We start from the raw sequence: 18,800 nt of genomic DNA on the forward strand, positions 1-18,800 counted from the left end.
TGTTTTGAAAAGATATAATTTGAATTTGAAGACCAATTGAGGATAAAATTGTCTAAGATATTAGGGAGAGGCAATGAATTGATGAAAGAGTAATAAAGAAAAAGAAAAGTGTGAAAGGAGTTCTTTCTAAATTAAAGCAGATGAATGTGTAAAGGCAAAGCATATGAAAATTTAAAATTGTCTAAGATATTATTAGAAAAAAAAAAGTTGTCAAAGATGATGTGTAAATTCAATTGGTTAATATATTTAATATTATAAATAAAACTAGAGGAACAAATCAATAAAGAAAATAATGATGTGGCTGGTGATATAGCTCAAAAGGAGCGTAGTATTTATTGTTATTACGTTCCTGTTGAGCCTCATTAGTATAGCATTTTGTTCCATTCGGTCCATTTCAATACATTTATTTAAAAATGGGTAAAGACAGGTTTGGGTCAAAAATACCTATTCTAAATTCAAATATATTAAAAAATTATATAAATGACAACATTTAATAATATTATTTTTAATTGTTTAATTTAATGTTTTGTGATATTATCTTTCTTTATATTCTTCTACCCTTAGCTAATATTAGTATTTTAATTTTTGAATAAATTACATATGTAAGGATTGGATTTGGCAGCTCAAGCCCACTTAGAAGAGTAGTGCCCTGCGACTATACCCAAGCCTAAACAATAGAACTGTTTTGTATAGAGGTGGGAAGACAATTTCAGTATCGTTGCAAGCTAAGCCTTAGACCACTGAAGTGGTTCTTGGATAAGGGAGCATAAACCGAATAGTTATTGATAAAAAAAGTCCTCCTCGGTCACTTCTGAGAAAGAGTTCTTATATAAGTCTTGCTCTTGTTTTTATTAAGCTATACACTGTTCAATGTTCACTTTTCTATTTTTCTCTCTCTTTCTCAAAAAGTTCCCCCCCCCCCTCTCTGTTGTAGAGCTTCATTCCTCTTATATGTCCTCCTTCTTGACATCCTAGCCCTCCACCTATATGCTTCATAGTTCTTCTCTGGATACTTGTCCCATCAAGATTTTGTTGAAGGTGGTAGAAAGAATTGCTAGCTGTGAAAACACTGTTCAGGTGCCATTTCCTCATCAATGCCACCGGGGGGGGGGGGGGGAAGGTATACTCTTTTAGGAAGCTTCCTCCCACCGTACCGATCCCCTCCTATAGCCCCATTCCTCTTCTTGAGTAGACCAAATCCTCAGGTCAAATGTGCTTTTATAAGTGGTTCGGGGCATGACACCTTGCGTCTTATTCTTCTCGGTCCTTGGACACCCTAGAACATAATCTTAGTATTTTGATATGATATAATTTGAATTTGAAGTTGATCATAGCACCATAGGTACCAACAATGGTATTTTAGGTACTAGCCCATGGCCAGCAGTTAGGTCCATTACTTTTGATCCCCTGGGTGCAGCATTATCTAGTCTAGCAAACCAAAGGAAGAGATCTTTCTAGATGAGATAGCGAAATCCGAAGGCAAAATCACCAAAAAGTGATGGCCAAGAAGTGTTGTTGTCTCAGTTGTAGAGTTGCGTTGCCGATGGTAACATTACCATTATTTTGAGCAATTTGGTAGCAGAACTAGTAAGACAACAAAAAAGGTTGTGGATAAGCAAAAGCCATGATTAATTTGATATTGGATTAATCAATAGCCTATATATGACAAGAGAATTACTGAGTTTCTAAGTCAAGTATATACTATATGCAAGTCTTCCTTTTGATTTAATCCAAGTCTTCCTTTTATATTAGTACTTGATAGGGAATAAAACTGATCATGATGGGTTCACCACGTTTGGTTGACATGATGACAATAGCATGACGGTCTATATGACCCAGGAGGACGGATCCATAGAGGACGGATCCATAGTGGACGGAGGAGTAAAATGCATGTGTCGGTCTTTGCCGATCGTCTCCGAGAAACCTTAACTAAGGGATCGTGCTATATGATTAGGGTTGACATGGCCTTAATTGTTATCCACGTCAACAAATGCATGAAGAATTCTTGCATTACATGTTGGCCTTGATTGAAGGATTTTTTATAAGGAAAAGAATTCTAGGAGGTATAAAAAGGGAAAAAGTTCTAATCGTAGAAGGAAAGAACTTGGTGATGAAGGTATGGATGTCAACCCTACACCACTATAAATACGTCAAAACCCTCATAACTCAAGGTACGCACAATTATCTCAACTTTGGCACTCTAGGGTTGTTAAAAAGACTCTAACTTGACCTTCGGAGGGTTTTTGGCTGGTACCACACCAGTGCTCTCTGTTAGGTTTTTTATTTTCTTTTTGCAGGTGTTGTTTCGGTTTGGAGAGTGCTCGCAGCTTACTGGTGATTTTTTCGGCATCATCAGTACTCTTCATTTTATTGTGTTAAAAAACACCGCCTAATTAATGATCCACACATTGACAAATATATAAACCAAACATAAAAGTACAAGATAACGGAAGCTGGCACCGCATATGACTAACCATATTTTGCATTCACATGCTTGATTGGGTCTTTTCAATACATAAAACTTTTCCAAATCACTAGTTTATTCATTCTCACACTCAAAACATATCTAGTTGGTCAGGTTTTAGCTATAGAGGTCATGGATTAAGCTACTTTACATATGTAAATCCATGTCCCTGAGAACCAATGAATAGTGTAGACCACAACTTTGGTGGTCTAGAACTTATATATTAGTGGTTACTTTACGAGAAACAGTCAAATAATAGAGCAAATTATAACATATCTACTGTGGTTTGGCCAAAATTTAAGTTGTCTATCTATGATTTAAAAATTTGATATTTTACCCACCTGTTGTTTGGCTGAAATTTAAATTGTCTACCTGTAGTTTGAAATATCAAGATACAAGTGTTCAGCACTTCAACTAGATTTTTTTTTTTTTTTTTGAATCTCATTTGACCTTGTATTTTTTATGGTTTTTGTGTTTTTGGAGAAGAGAAACATAAAATGAAGCAAAATTATATATTTAGTCATGTTTTTAACAGTGGTAGGTTAAGGAAATCTAACTGAACTAACCTTAGGTGGATAAATTATCCAATTTCAAATGACAAGTAGACAACTTTAATTTTGGTCAAATTACAGGTGGTATGTTATAATTTGCCCTAATAATATATAATATAAAACAAAACAGGCCAAGGATATTCAAACTAAGAAAACTTAGCATATGTATCCGATACACGCAATATTACCTCTGTTCAAACCAGCGTTATTAGAACTCTAGAACCTTGGATATAAATTTAATAGGTCTTGACAGAATATCTGGAGCCCGTAGGCATGAATAATGTCATATTACATGGGAAACTACTTTTCAAAGTCGAAGTACACGTCTTCCTTTGATTATTATTATTATTATTATTATTTTCAATCTAAAGTAGTCCAACCATGCATGCTCCGAGCAAATTGATGTCTTTGTCGCAGCGGCAAAGTGTAGGAAGCAGCATCGCTGAGTTAATCCGAGAGTGAAACATAAGTAAGATATAGGAAGTACGGACATGGACACTAGTACAAGTATAACACAATGATATAAGTAATTTTTGAAAAATTATAACATATCATAGCCGGTATATCACCGATACAAAACAGGTACGACACTCTTAATGAAGTTTTCATGCTTTCTAAAGTAGGCCTAATAAGAAGTTCAAGACTTTTCTGACCGTTATAACTGTGACTGGGTTTTGTAACAGTGTTTTGGAAGAATATTGTATTGTCATAACATAGAATCGACTCTCATCATACCTGAGGGCTAGGAGTTGCAGAACTGGTTGTGAGTAGACGATATAGAGGACCAAAATGGCCAAATACCACTTTTTAAAAAAAAAAATATTTTGCAACCTACCAATGTTTCTAAAATATGTAGGGATCTACCACTAATTGGAAACTTGAGTTTGGGGAACTCGAGTTTCATAAAAAATAGCACTGCAAATTTGAAGACTATTTTTTCAAAGAAATCGAGTTTCAAGAACTCGAAATTTCAAAATGTGGTAGATTGCTAAATATTTCGCAAACAATGGTAGATCCGTACATATTTTTCCAAATAGTGGTATATGACCATTTTAGCCAGATATAGATCCATAATACACTTGACAGTCGACACCAGTCAATATGTAAGGCAGAGCCTTATGTGTGATATGACCATTAATTCTTAGGCCACTAGTTCAACATCCAGTTCTAAATAATCTAGTATGAAAGAAATATATATATATATATATATATATATATATATATATATATATATATATATATATATGGATGTTGGATTTAATAACTTGTTATAAAATTTATATTTTGAAAATTCCACCGTTGAATTACATATTCTATATGTTCTTAATATTTATGCTAATTTTCGTGTCAATTGAATGTTATTTACCATTCAATCCATAAATTCATCTTTTATGCATTATTTTTAACTACAAAAATTTAAATTTAAACAATTGATTGATAACATAGCTATTAATCTTTGATCCTCTTAAAATTTTGCAAGTATGGAGAATATACAAATGTAATGTAATCTCACAATAGATTTATCAAAATTTGCATCCAATTAAAAATATTTAATAGTGTAATATTGCTTAAAATTATACTAGATTTAGCTTGAATCCAATCATATATATATAGATGGGTTCAAGTTACACTTTGTGTAACTCTAAAGAAGTTACATATTTTTTAGACCATTGATTTCTATGAGATTTAATGGTTAAAATTAGTCAACTACCACATCAGCAAAATTTATTTAAGGGTATTTTTATTACAAACATTGATTTCTCTCTCCTTATGAAGGGGTAGGCGAGCTGGAGTATTGGTGCCATCATCTGAAACTTTTCATGAAGATTTACTATTTCTAACGTTGAATAGTTGTCATTCAAGAGTTTGAAAGATCTGATTTGGATGTCAAAAATCTAAGTAGCGGGTTAATGAATAAGCAAGCAAATTATTGATGATTTCCAGATTTTACAATTAGGGTAATGTAACCACAATCCGCTGCTTTGTTTATGTAGTATTTCCTTCCACAATTTATGCTATAAAAGAAACTACAACTCCTACTTTTGTTGGTCTTGACAAAATATATTTCCCCTCTATTTTGTTGAAAATGCTTTTAAATTTATCACCGCAAGACAAAATATATTTCCCCTTTATTTGTTAAATATGCAAGTTAATCAACGAGGTAAAATAAAAATTAGAATACTTGAAAATTGAAGTGGATGAGGTCTACATACAATTACAACTTTGAGAAGGATGGAAAAATTATGCCCAGTGAACTGCATACACATACTGCGTGTATTGTCAAAAAAATTTCTCATTTTGACAGCATGAATAAATAAATAAGGAGAGATAAATCAATGGTTATAATAAATAAGATCAGAGGAAAAAAAAAAAACACCCTAAAATAAATTTTGCTAATACAGTAGTTGACTATTTTTAACCATTAGATCTCGTAGAAATTAATGTACATGACAAATGCATGATAATCAAAGTCAAAACATGATACCTATACAAAGTTGATCCTAGGTCAAACTAGAAATATGAGATAATAATTATGAAAAACGGTTAAAAACTAGGCGTATTATGAATTTCACCTATTAGCGCAAACACATGGTGTGCATGAACATCAATGGGTGTGCATGAACAACAATATGCATGAAGTTCAGCCCACATACATCATCTAGAAACAACCTAGACAATTTGAAACCTGAACCATGAATTAAAAGTGTAACTTGAAGCCTAAAAATGCATGATTGAAGAAATCCCCAACTTTTAGAAACCCAAGACTAGGAAAGTAAAGAAATTTAAACAATGGAGAGCAAGGAACTCCTTAAAAACTGGGATATTTGAATGTGAGTCATTGTCAAATGGTCCTCTGTGATGTTCAAAGTTTGCATTTTGAGTCAATTGTTCCATCAATATGTTTAGCCCTGACCAATAGAAAATAATTTCTGGGTTCAATCCTCAGAGTTACTGGATTTTCTAGTTGCAGAATGGATTTCAAAATGTTAGAGAAGGGTCTAAAGGTCTAAGAATAATTCAAGTCTAAGGCTGGCCTTGAATTCCCATGTAGCAGGTTCTTAGGTAGCCCACAATGGCCACATATTATAGCTTTCCATGCTACTAGCGGTGGTTCGGTTTGGTGATGGAGATGATGCCAAGAATAATAGTTGCGGTGTAGTAAAATTATGTGATTAAATGATTAAATTTATCATTTTTCAATAATTAAACTTTTAGGAGAATTAAAATTTAACATGATATTAGAGTAGAAAGTCTTAACTATCAGGAAAATTTTGGGAATTGTCACAATCAAACCCATTATAATTTTTTTTTTTTTATGGAAACCAAACCCATTATAATTAATCATGCTTTGTATGGCTGGTCCTAACCATCAAGATCTCATCATTCTATAGTGAATGATGCAGTTTGTCAATTAAAAAATTGAACCATATGAGTTTTGGAAAGCATCTTAAAAATGGATTTTTGGCATGGAAAACTATAGAAGCATTATTGATTTGTTTTTTAACATCGGTGCATTGAGTTTTGATCCTCTAAACCAAGTATGTGACCAAAATAAATTTCTTGGACAATTTCTGCCAAGCCCACAAAAAATTATTTGCAATATATTCGAACAAACCAATTGTAACAATTATTGAGAGCAATTATTATTATAAAAACAAACTTAACTGTAAACAACAAGTAAGGTTTACAAAGTGATTGAAAATCTTCCTTAATGAAGTGATAAATACATGATTAACTAGTCTTACTATAAGGGTAGGGACATGGTGGAATCTGGACTTCAACAATACCCTCAAGCATCTGCGTAACCCTCCTCATGGTAGGTCTAAGAGATGGGTCTTCTTGAATACACCAAATGGCAACCATCATGAACCTCTCTAGCTTCCTTCTATCATCCAATGCTTCCACATCATATTCAACAAGAGAATCTAGTCTTCTTCCTTCTTGATAGCAGTCATAAGCCCAATCAGTCAAAATTGCTTTCTCTTCCCCAATTGACTCCATATCTACGCTTCTTCGGCAGCAAATTATCTCTAGTAGAATGACAGCAAAGCTATAAACGTCCACTTTGGCTGTGATTGGCAAATTCCTAAACCATTCAGGTGCAACATACCCTTTTGTTCCTCTTATGTTAGTAAGAGTTTTACTTTGGTCCATGATCAAACGTTTTGCCGATCCAAAATCAGAAATTCGAGCATTGTAGTAGTCATCAAGAAACATGTTCTCAGGATTTATATCAAAATGGATAATCTGAGTACTGCACTCTTCAAGTAAGTGCAAGAGTCCTCTTGCAATCCCCACTACAATTTGTATTTCTTAGATTCCAACTGGGTTTTGAGTCTCCAAAAAGCAAACTTGCCACAGTGCCATTGCTCAAGAACTCATACTAGCAATCGATGTAGTCCTTCATCACAAAACCCAAGTAGTCGAACCAGATTCTTATGATGTGTTTGACCAATTACAATTACTTCAGTCTTAAACTCTTTCTCGCTCTCTTGAAACAAACTATTTAACTTTTTGACTGCCACGAGGACATTAGAACTCATTTGAATTGCTCCTTTGTAAACAACGCCGAAAGCTCCTCTTCCCAATTCTTCCTTGAACCCATCTGTAGCTTCTACAAGTTATTTGTAAGTAAAACACTGCAAATTCATCTCCACAACATTAAAATTTATTCTAGATCTTTTGAGCTTCTTATTGTAAAGGAAGAAAGCACCTATACAAATTGCAACAATTAGAATAATGTTAAAAAACACAGAGCCACCGAGAAGCATTGACCACATGAAGATCAATTTGTCCTGATTCTTATTTGCTTCTGGATTTGGTAAGCCGCCATCCGGAAGTGTGATGGAATTGTTGTTTCTGATTTTTATAAAAGCCTTCCCGCCATTAAGGTTGCTGTCCATTTACCCATTTCAGAGAGGCAGCTTCTTCTTCCAACAGCTATCACCTAATCTGAAAATTGCAACAGCACACATACAGTCTTCCATACAAGACGTTTTGCATTGATCTCCTGTATGAGGCTTCAGAAACTCGTAGTCTGAGTTTGGCCAATCTGTATTTATTGGCACTTCAAAAGAATAAAGATCTTTTCCAGGACTTAGCTTGTCTTCTTCACAGCCTCATATGAAGTCCGGAATGCAGCTGCCATACTGATCATTTGGATCAAGTAAGGAGTATCCGTTGGGGCATGTACACATCAGCCTTTAATCTGGTTTGAGGGTACATATACTATTATAACCACAAGTGCCACTACCTGTGCGTACATTACTGGAAACACAAATATTATCTGGCAAAGACCATATCACAGTCCAGCTTACATTGGCGTTGGAAGTCTTTGGGTGAGAACATTGGGTGAAAACTCCATCAAAGTTGAGAGTGGCTCTATAATAGCAATCAGCAGTTGAGCCTACCGTTGCCTGACTTAGAGGAAATGTTTGGCTGTTATTTTTCAAGATGTAAATGTAGCCTGACTCATTGAAGACCAGTTGTTTACCAGGACTTGATGCACTAGAATCACCAGCAGTATAATAAGCATCATTAGCATTATCAGCGGGCAAATTTATGGCATCGAGCAAAAGATTATCAATGAATAGTAGCTGGAACCTGCCTTTGGAAAAGTTGGTCTCCGATTGTTGAGAAGAAAGCACCCCTCCCCTTTCCAAAATTTGTGTAGGCAGCAACGTATCCCGGGGATTCTTGAAGCTCTCCCATAACTTACTAAAGTTGCTATCTTCAAGCACAAAGTTGCCTGTATTGTTCATAACACCATAGAGAGTATCAGAGGTATTTTTGCCCATAACTCATCGCTTTGAGGGCCAGTAAGTGCTAGCCCACGATCAGTGATTAGCTCCACTTTTGATCCCCTCGGTGCAGGATTATCCACATTAGCATACCAAACTATGGTTTTGTCTGGAATTTTAGCAAACCAAATGGAAAACAGGAAGAGATCACTTTGGCTGAGTGGGCTAAATCCAAAGGCAAAATCACCAGAAGGTGATAGGCATGAAGTGGTGTTGTCAGTTGCAATGAGAGATTCTCCAACGCTAACATAACCACTATTATTTTGAGCAACAACACAAATTGGTAGCACAATTAGTAAGAAAACAAAAGGAGGAGGATGAAAAAAAGCTATGATTAATGTGATATTGGACTCATGAATGCAACCACTAAATGGACTGTTGTTTAATAGCCTACGACAAGAGAAACTACTTTTTTAACTCAAGTACAAGTTTTCCTTTGATTTAGTCCAAGCTTGCGCTTGTCTTGAAGGAAAACTGATATTAAATTTTCATTTTATTGTGTACACAAACACGGACTAAGATCCACACATATAAACCATACAAAAAAGTACAATACAAAGGAAGCCGGCACCATATATAATGAACAAAACATATATTTTTTATCCACCTGTTTGATTGAGTCCTTTTTTTTTTTTTTTTTGATGAAAGTCTTTGTAATACATATAGCATTTCAAATTACATGTTTGTTCATTTGCAGAATCAAAACAGATCCAGTTCGTTAGATTTTGTGCTAGAAGTCATGGATTCAGCTCTTTTTCCTGTTTTGTTTAATACCCATTTCACTACAGATAACTGATAAGTAGTTTTATTTCACCAAACTGACCTATCTGACCTAGGATTTGGTATTAAATGAAAACCAATTAACCTGATTCAAATCTAGCAAGAAACACGCTTTGCAATTAAATGGGTATATTCCAAATTTAAAATTAAAATTAAGAATTAAAAAAAAATGGCAAATTACAACTTATCTACTTGTGATTTTACCAAAATTTTAGTTGCCTGCATATTGTTTGAAATTTAATATTTTACCTACTTAAAGTTTGACAAAAATTTAAGTTTTCTACTTGTTGTTTGAAATCTCATGATGCAAGTGTTCTGTTAGATTCTTTTTCATCTTATTTGATCTTATATTTTTTTTTAATGTTTTTTGTGTTTTTGGAGGAAAGAGATATAAAAGTGGAAAAAAATTACATATTTAGCCCTGCTTTTAATAGAGGTAAGTTACGAAATTCTAACTGAGCTAACTTTAGATGGGTAAAGTGTCAAATTTCAAATCATAAGTAGACAACTTAAATTTCAACCAAACTACAGGTGAGTAAGTTGTAACTTGCTCAAAAAAAAAAAAAAAAAAAAAAACAAAACAAAACACTTGTGGCATTTTACCTCTTGTTTTCTAAATACACTCCTGCCAAGTGCCAACCAAACGAGAGTCAAACCCCCCATCTCAAATTCAACGACAACACAGAGCCACCGTACATGGTTGCCAACAGCTTCATGACAGTGCCATATATCAATAGTCCACGTAAACACCGGATCCGGATCCTCTCCATTTCAAAGAGAAATGGAGAGTGTCCAATTAAGGGACAGGATGCATCTAAAATAAATCAAAGGTGTAAAAACTGCCACGTCAATTAAAATTTAAAGCACTTAACTCTGAAAAGCTCAACTGTTGTTAAACAAAAGGGTTAACTCAGCAGATCCATCTTATTCTTATCTGAGATTCGAATATATCAAAATCACTCTTGCTCTCTCTCAATCTCTCTTCTCCATCGCCATCTCGCTCAACCTTGCCGTCGCCACTACCACAACCACCAACGTATGCCAAGCCACCGTTGTTTCTTCAACCACGTCTCACACCAGCCTAACATCACCGAACCCACTGCTCGGTAAATTTTCTCAATCTTATTTCTTCTTAATATGCTCTGTTTGTGTAACGTCCCTGTCAGAAAAAAAAAAAAAAAAAAAAATGGGAAAGGTCAAGTTTTAAGCCCTCCCACGTGCCCCCCACCTAACCCCACTACCCATCACTCTCCACCACTCATTTTCTCTTATTTCTTCTCCCTTTTTGGCCGGCTCTCATCTTTCTTTCTCTCTTTTATTTTTCTTTCTTTTCTCTTCACCTAAACATACTCATTCCTCACCTCACCCGCCGGCCTCCTCTCCAAAACACACCATTTCACCATCATTTTTCCGGCAAGATCACCGGAAAAATTCTTAGGAACCCATAAGCATCTTCATCATTTTTTTTGAGGTAAAAATTTCTAATCTTTTGGTAGGTTTTACACTTTTGCTTGAGGATATTTTTTATCTAAGTTTTGATAATGATACCCATGTGATTTATGTGCATTGGAAGTGATATTTATGTGTTTTTATGTATGGGTTTTGTATTGGTGGAATTTTTGATGAGTGGGTATATATATATTTTGTGCTAAAATGGCTATTCAAGGTTTATGTATGGTGGAAAAATTTAGGGGTTTTAAGATATAATGTATGATGGTTGGTAAATTTAATTTTGCCATTGTCATTGGGTTTATTTGGAGTTAGTGAAATTCTAAATTTCTTGTCTTGGAGGATATGTTGATTTTTGCCTACATGGGTCTCTTAATGATGTAGTGTAAATCTTATAAAAATTAGTCATAATGTTGGAGATATTATGAAATGGGTTAACTTTATAAATTGAAGTTGATACCTTGGGAATAAATTTGTTGAGAAACCTTGTGAATGGTATATATTATTTTGATGAGGGTAAATAGTAGGCTTGCCTAATTAAGTGTTTATTTGGCAAATCCTAAATTTTGGTTAGATACAATTTCAAGTTTTGTACTTATTGTAATAGGTTTACTTGATAATTGTTTAGGTTCTAGCTAATCTCCTTGGAGCTTGGAGAGTTAGGATTTTGTGGTTGCGAGGTAAGTAGCTTCTTAATGGGATACTTTTAGAAAATTTCCATATTTCACAAACGATGTTCTTGGGTCAAACACATTTTGGAAAATTATATATGGATATATGCTTTCTTAAAATTGTTGCGTTGTGACCCTATTACATATTATTATATATAAAAATGCATCATATTTGGTATTACATTTGGGGAAATGCATGAATTGTTGATATAGAAAAATGAGCATCTTTTATTTAATCTTTGATAAGGAAATTATGGATTCTATGGTATAATAGAAAATTTAAAGATGCTTATCTTGTCTTAGTATTTGAGAAATTGATAGAAAATCTTTGTGGCAAGAATGAAATTGAAAACCTTACAAACTTTGTGGAAGTAGATTATTTAAGGTTTTTCTGAAACTACTTGGATATAAACTATGTGTTTCAAAGTAACGTAACTTGTGAGCATTATATAGTTTTAACACCATGCCATGTGTGATTTCCCGGTGATCACCCGATTTGGTTTTCGTAGTCTTTGTGACAACGGAATCAAATCTAGGTCAGTGCTCTTTTACTTTGGATGACGCGTTCTTCCCTGCTGTCCATGGGGGGAAGAGGTTCCTTAATTGTGTGTGGGTGAGGCTGCTGTCCATGGGGCCAAGAGACCGCATGCAAGAGAGGGCCTATTTGACGCGCTCTCTCTGCTGCCCATGGGGGGAGAGAAAAACCTTGAGGGTATGGGTGAGGCCGCTGTCCATGGGGCCAAGAGTCCGCATACTGCAGAGGACAATATCATGCCAGTTGTGAAGGAGTGGATCCCTTGACCGGTATATATGGTAGTGTGGTATATTATTGTGATAATTTGTCTTATATTAGATATTATGGCTTTGAAATTTATATTGTTAGTGCTCACATATTATAGTATATTGTTTCAAGGTAGTTACTTAGAGAAATTTGGTATTTCATTAGTTAACCATTCTTGTCATATTATTATTATTGAAGTTGGAACTTGCATTTCCCCTACCCCCATTAATTATGCTACTTACTGGGCCTAGTCTCATCCCATTATTTTTATAAACTTTTCAGAGTAGGCAACAATATTTTGAGATAGCTGTTGGTGGCTAATAGTAGTTAGACTAACTACTGATGGAGGCTGAACTTTTGTAATGGATTTTATTTGATGATGTACATTTTAGAATAGGCTTGACTCATTCTTTTGTATATTATAGTGGTTGTGACTATGTTTCCCACTGATGGGACAAGCTGTTGAAATGTAATTATTCAGACCTCTATTCTTTTGTGGCCAATGGTCTTTGTAATTAATGCTTAGAGCTCTGACTTACCTTGAGAGTATATTCAATGAAATTATTAAGATAATTTTTGATGTTGATACTTGATAGGATTTATGTGGATTGAATTGTCGAAAAGAAAAATTTACAGGTACTTGAGATGTCTTTCTCACGCTTTGAACCCTTTGGGATTTGGGGCGTGACAGTTTGGTTGCTTGGAAAACAAAGGAAAATAAATTAGTATACTGCTATTTTTATTTATTTATTGATTTCGTCATGTTGAGTTTGGTTTCTACTCTCTAAGTGTTTTTTTTTGGGGGGGGGGGGGGGGTTTGAGCTTTGGGATTGTTTGAAAACAAAACAGTTGGTGGGTGTTTAAGCTTTTCAGGGTTTATGGTTTGTTTTGATCTAAATTTGTTCCAAAAGGTATGAGATTTTTGGGTTGCTTTGATACCACACCCAAGTTTCTTGAGACTATGATGAAAAATCTAAAAAACGAAAACAACAAGCAAAGCTAATACTGGAAGGGTGTGGGAGGAAATAGAATTAATGATCAAAATACAAGCTTGTTGTTTTACTTAATCATAATTGTTCACTCGATTAATTTTTAATTGTTCACTCTATTATGAAAGGTTTTAGGGAATGTATTGTGTTTTTAATTGTTCACTCTATTATGAAAGGTTTTAGGGAATGTATTGTGACTATTTCTTTGTTTCCTTGTCATGCTACTGATTGCAAAATTAGGTGTGTGTAAATTTTCCTTTGTAGGAATGAAATGCACATAATTATATTTTGATGATGAACTGCTAAAGAAAACATTTAGCCTATGGCTAGATTTATGTTTACTGGTTGTTGGCTGTTGATATACACTGGCTTTTTAGGGTGAGGCAAACGAATTTTTTATTTTCAAAAATTTGAGTTGTTGGGATTCTTGAGAACCCTTTTGTGGTTGGTATTTGAAGCTCTTATAGGAAAATGTTTGACAATTTTTATTTGGTAAGCATGCATGAGTGCACTAATTCACCTTATAAAAAGCTTACAGCCTTGTTTGTTATTGTAAGGTCACTCACATTGGCTTGAGGATGCGTAGGCTAAATGTATGATACTGTGAATGTTCAATTTTGGCTTTTAATCAGTTGTTAATTATTTTTATTCTTCTTTCCCCTCTCCCCAATCCCACGAAAAACATAATATTGTTTGTGAGTATTCATCAAAATACAAGCTTAGTGTTTTACTTTTTTTTTTTATAGGTGCAAGCTTAGTGTTTTACTTAAATCATAATAGTTATTTCTGTTGGAAAATAGAGAAGGTTACAATATGAATGATTGGCATTTGTTGGATATTGCCTGTAGGTTTCATCAATCCCTGCTTGGTATACTTTCCTGCATTATTTTGAATCATTAGTAACTTGAGGGGAAAGACTCTCAAAGTGCAAGGTACTCTAGGCGATTGCATTTCATATGTTGAGAAACCTGGGATTCTAGAGCTTTGGTACAAAAAACTTAATAATGAAGAGACTTCATACCGGGGCAAGCTGTATAACACAAGACAAGTTAAAGTGATCAAGCTAAGACTGAAAATTGCAAACTGTAGGGGGAATGTATGGTCAAGAAGCAAGAGACACGCCGAGTGTGGAAGTGCCTGACATTATTATAAAAGTGTTTATTTCAATAGAACTCTTGTTATTATGGCTTTTGTAATCAAAATTTACATTTTAATAAAATTTATTCTATTTTGGATCAAATTTTGATTGTAATGGACCATCAATTATTCAACTTGAAGCAATTTACTTTATTGTTGATGATGCCCTATGAATTCATAGTGATGTGAACGTTACATATTCCTTTGGTTTATGGTTTCTTTAAAACAACACAAAAATAGGAAAATATGTTATACACAAGTACGCACCAGTTGCAATGATTTAAGAGCTTTGAATATTAATGTAAAAGGGTGATTTAATAGCTTTGACTGTTAATGTAAAAGTGCATCAGCATTGTTATACACAAGTAAGTACTGCTAAAAATATGTACATATGAAAACCAATCTATTTAAGTATCTTCAAAAGCCACCTACAAAAACTATCCAAAAACTTGATACAAAATATGCAAATAATAGTCCAAGACTCCAAGTTGTCCTACAAGCTAGAATATATCAAATGTGAATCTTTACTAAAATTGAATTTTAAAGTTGCTCAGTTCAAGATACATTTTGTCTTCAACAAGACATGGAAAACTTCAAAACCTTTTCTTGATAATGAGCAAAATTCGGTACATGAAACTTTGCATAACAAAGCTTGCACTTGACTTCATGAATAACACTTGTACCCTTCTCTTCAAACCTTTTTACAGTTGGGCTACTAGGCTGCTTCAAGTCTTCAACTCATTTTCTATAAGAATAAAAATCATATGCATTATGTACATCAGAAAAAGAAAAAAACAATAAAATTCCTTAATAATCCATACCATCAAATTAAAAGTTCTACACATATTGCAAATACACCATGACAAACTGAAAGTGGTCCACATACTCAGACATGAAAATGGACCAAAATAAGAACAAAAGCGCTATCTCCTTTTAAATATACCTTCTAGTGGAAAGAAAACTAGATAAGAAGCCAAACAAAATTCCAAGCACTTCTGTTTCAAAAGAACATGAATTCAAAGAGAGAATAGAATAATGTTCATCCACTCATTAGACTCCAAAGCAAGACAAGAAACTGCATTCAAAAGCCATTTAATAATAGATATTTTGATGATAAATATTTATGCTTTTATATGCAGTAAGCCAAATGTTCAATGCTTTAAACCCCTTCACACAAGTATTTTGACATATCAACCCAAAGGCCATTTAAAATCCAACCACTAGTTAGCTAAGGGATATGATACAATGTAAATGTATGATTCAAGCACGCCAAGATGCAAAACCAACAAATAAAAAAACAACAACATATATTATGGAGATTCATAGGCCTGTTGTCCACTTTAATAAATTCTCTAAAATAATCATATCCTTTAGTTAAATTAGTTTTCCTGATAAAGAATAAAAAATGGTTTAAAATATATTTTACTATGTTCCGAATTAACTCGCAAATACAGCTTCTCACCAAGATTCAATCAGCCACTTTCTTTTCATTTGTACGCCACTTCATTTCTCCTAGCTCTTCCCTTTCAATTAGCCAATTTCTTACAAATTTCAATCAATCCCCAAGCTCAAAACCAACCAAAAAAAAAAACACTGAAAAGAGATCAAAATTTGCATGAAGAAATCAATAAAAAATAGCCGTATAATAATTTATTTTCCTTCTTTTTCCAAGCAACCAAACAGAGCTTATCAATAAGAAATAAGAGACAAAGAGAGAAAACTAACTGGGCAGTGGGTTCAGCAATGTTGGGCTGGTGTGAGATGTGGCCAGTGCAATAACGGTGGCTTGGCACGTTGGTGGTTGTGGCAGCGGTGACGGCAAGGTTGAGCAAGACGGTGATGGAGAAGAGAGATTGAGAGAGAGCAAGAGTGATTTTGATATATTCGATCTCAAATAAGAATAAGATGGGTTTTTTGAGTTAACCCTTTTGTTTAACCACAGTTGAGCTTTCCAGAGGTAAATGCTTTAAATTTTAATTGACATGGCAGTTTTTACACCCTTGATTTATCTTAGATGCATCATGTCCCTTAACTGGACACTCTCCATTTCTCTTTGAAATGGAGAGGATCTGGATCCGTAAACACCATGCATGCAAGCTCAAATCTCTGCCATTTCCTATCTATTATCTCCCATAAACGACTCTATACAAAATATAAATTCTCTGTATCACATTTTGTGTTTCATTTTATATTCCAACAATCACAAGTTATCATGTGTTTGTTTTTTTCCATTTTAAACTTTGGTTATTTTATAAGAAAAGTTATATAAATACATGGCAAGTTATGATTGGTACAACATAAAATGAAATACAAAAAATAATACAAAAGATTTGTATTCTCGCATGCAACTTCTTGTGCAAGCGAGGAAATTAACAACTTTAAAAAAAAAAAACATTATTATTATTCCACATGCTACTATCATATCCAAGTGCCTCCATGCTCGTTAGAGCATTTGCATCAGTTCATGCAAAATTTTTGTAAATTTACACATCCAAAACTTACTTTTTCTATTTTACACACCTATTTTTACAAAACACCCACATCAGTTTATTTATTCTACACATTTATTAAATAAAATATTCAATTTTTTCTCCATTCTCATCTCTCTCACAAAACCAAGACATCCCACACAGCCACCATCAAACAATGAGATCGAATCCACAGATCAAACAACGAGATCGACGGTGAAGCACTATGATGGATTGAACCCATTGATCGAACCCATTGATCGATGGTGAAGCACTGTGAAGCTTGACAGAGAGATTGAACCCATTGATCAAACAACGAGATCGACGGTGAAGCTGGCAACGAAACTGGGCGAACGGTGAAGCACTGTAATGGATCGATGGTGAAGCTAGCGGCGAAGCACTGTGATGGATCGACGGTGAAGCTAGCGGCAAAAGCTAGGCGAACGGCGTAGCACTGTGACTGTTCAGCCAAAATGTGTAAAATGAAGGAGTTTTTGTATTATAGAAAAATATCCACCAAATGTGGATGCTCTTAGGCACTCATACAACTATTCAGCCATCCATGATGTCATGAGACCATGTGTCATGGTCAAGCCACATTAACCCTATCATCCACATCACCATCCCTTCAACGTCACTACCATGTCAGCAGTATCTTCCACGTCTGACATGTCATTTCCCAATTTTCGTATAAATTCTAATTTTGGAGTCTGTTTTCCATTATGAAGAAAATCACTCATATTGAACAATTTCTCATGCATTTTTATTTATTTTTGGTTATTGTCAGGGGCAGACCTAGGATTTCAAGCTAGGAAGGTCGAAGTGTAAGAAAAAAAAAATCAAATAGGCATCCATATATTACTAACAAAATATCAACCAAGATAAATACAAAAAATCATCGTTTCTTAATATATTAAGATGTAATCATCTATCAATAAAGACAAAATAATACAAAATAATATTTTTTTTCGTAAGAGCATCAACTGTTGCAATATACATATATATATTACAAACCAAAACTTAATTTTGCTACTTTAATATAGCATTTGAAATGTCTCATACAGTAGTATTTTTTATATTTGATGTTCTAAATATTAAATATTTATCATTTAGAACACATGATGCTAGTACTCTAATATTGGGCTAATTAGGATTTTTTATTTTTTATTTTTATTTTAAAGTTTTATTTTTGTTAAGTTTTTGTGTTTGATAGTTGCTAATTGGGCTAGGCTAATAAAAAAGGAGGGGCTCTAAGTTTTTGAAAGAGGGAAGTACAGCTTTCGAAATAAAAAATATATATATAACCCATAAAATTTTTCTCTTATTTTTTCTTTGGGCCAAGGGGCCCAAATTTTTTTTTTTCCTTTTTTTTCTTAGGGCCGGGGGCTCGGGCCCCTTAGGTCTGTCCCTGGTTATTGTATATGTGAAATTCAATAACTCACTCTCAAATTCATTAATAGACATTGTGCCCAATTCATCATTGATCCGTCCAATCCGGTCATTTAAGGCATTTTCAAGGGATCTTCACAAGCTCATATTCCAAACTCGAGGCATCATTAAACCTCTGCCTTGAGTTTGAGGGGGGAGTGTTAAAGATATTGTGCTTCATTAAAATAATGTCATCTCATTCCTCCATCAACCACATACACAAGAAATTGAGCAGAACTAAACTGAAGAACCAATAAAGCTACATTTTTAAACTTTTGAGG

At 34.1% G+C, this 18,800-nt stretch overlaps 1 long non-coding RNA gene and 1 pseudogene across 1 annotated transcript; one reads left to right on the forward strand and one right to left on the reverse strand.

The window, feature by feature from the left end:
- Positions 1 to 6,747: 6,747 nt before the first annotated feature.
- Positions 6,748 to 10,366, reverse strand: LOC142634708 (G-type lectin S-receptor-like serine/threonine-protein kinase LECRK4; annotated as a pseudogene).
- Positions 10,367 to 10,839: 473 nt separating this feature from the next.
- On the forward strand, positions 10,840 to 13,085 carry LOC142634137 (uncharacterized). The gene is made up of 3 exons (XR_012844053.1): positions 10,840 to 11,067; positions 11,674 to 11,725; positions 12,780 to 13,085. It is a non-coding gene; the product is annotated as an uncharacterized LOC142634137 (long non-coding RNA).
- Positions 13,086 to 18,800: the final 5,715 nt, after the last annotated feature.

This window comes from Castanea sativa, chromosome 5 (assembly GCF_040712315.1).
Source record: "Castanea sativa cultivar Marrone di Chiusa Pesio chromosome 5, ASM4071231v1".
Classification (NCBI taxonomy): Eukaryota; Viridiplantae; Streptophyta; class Magnoliopsida; order Fagales; family Fagaceae; genus Castanea; species Castanea sativa.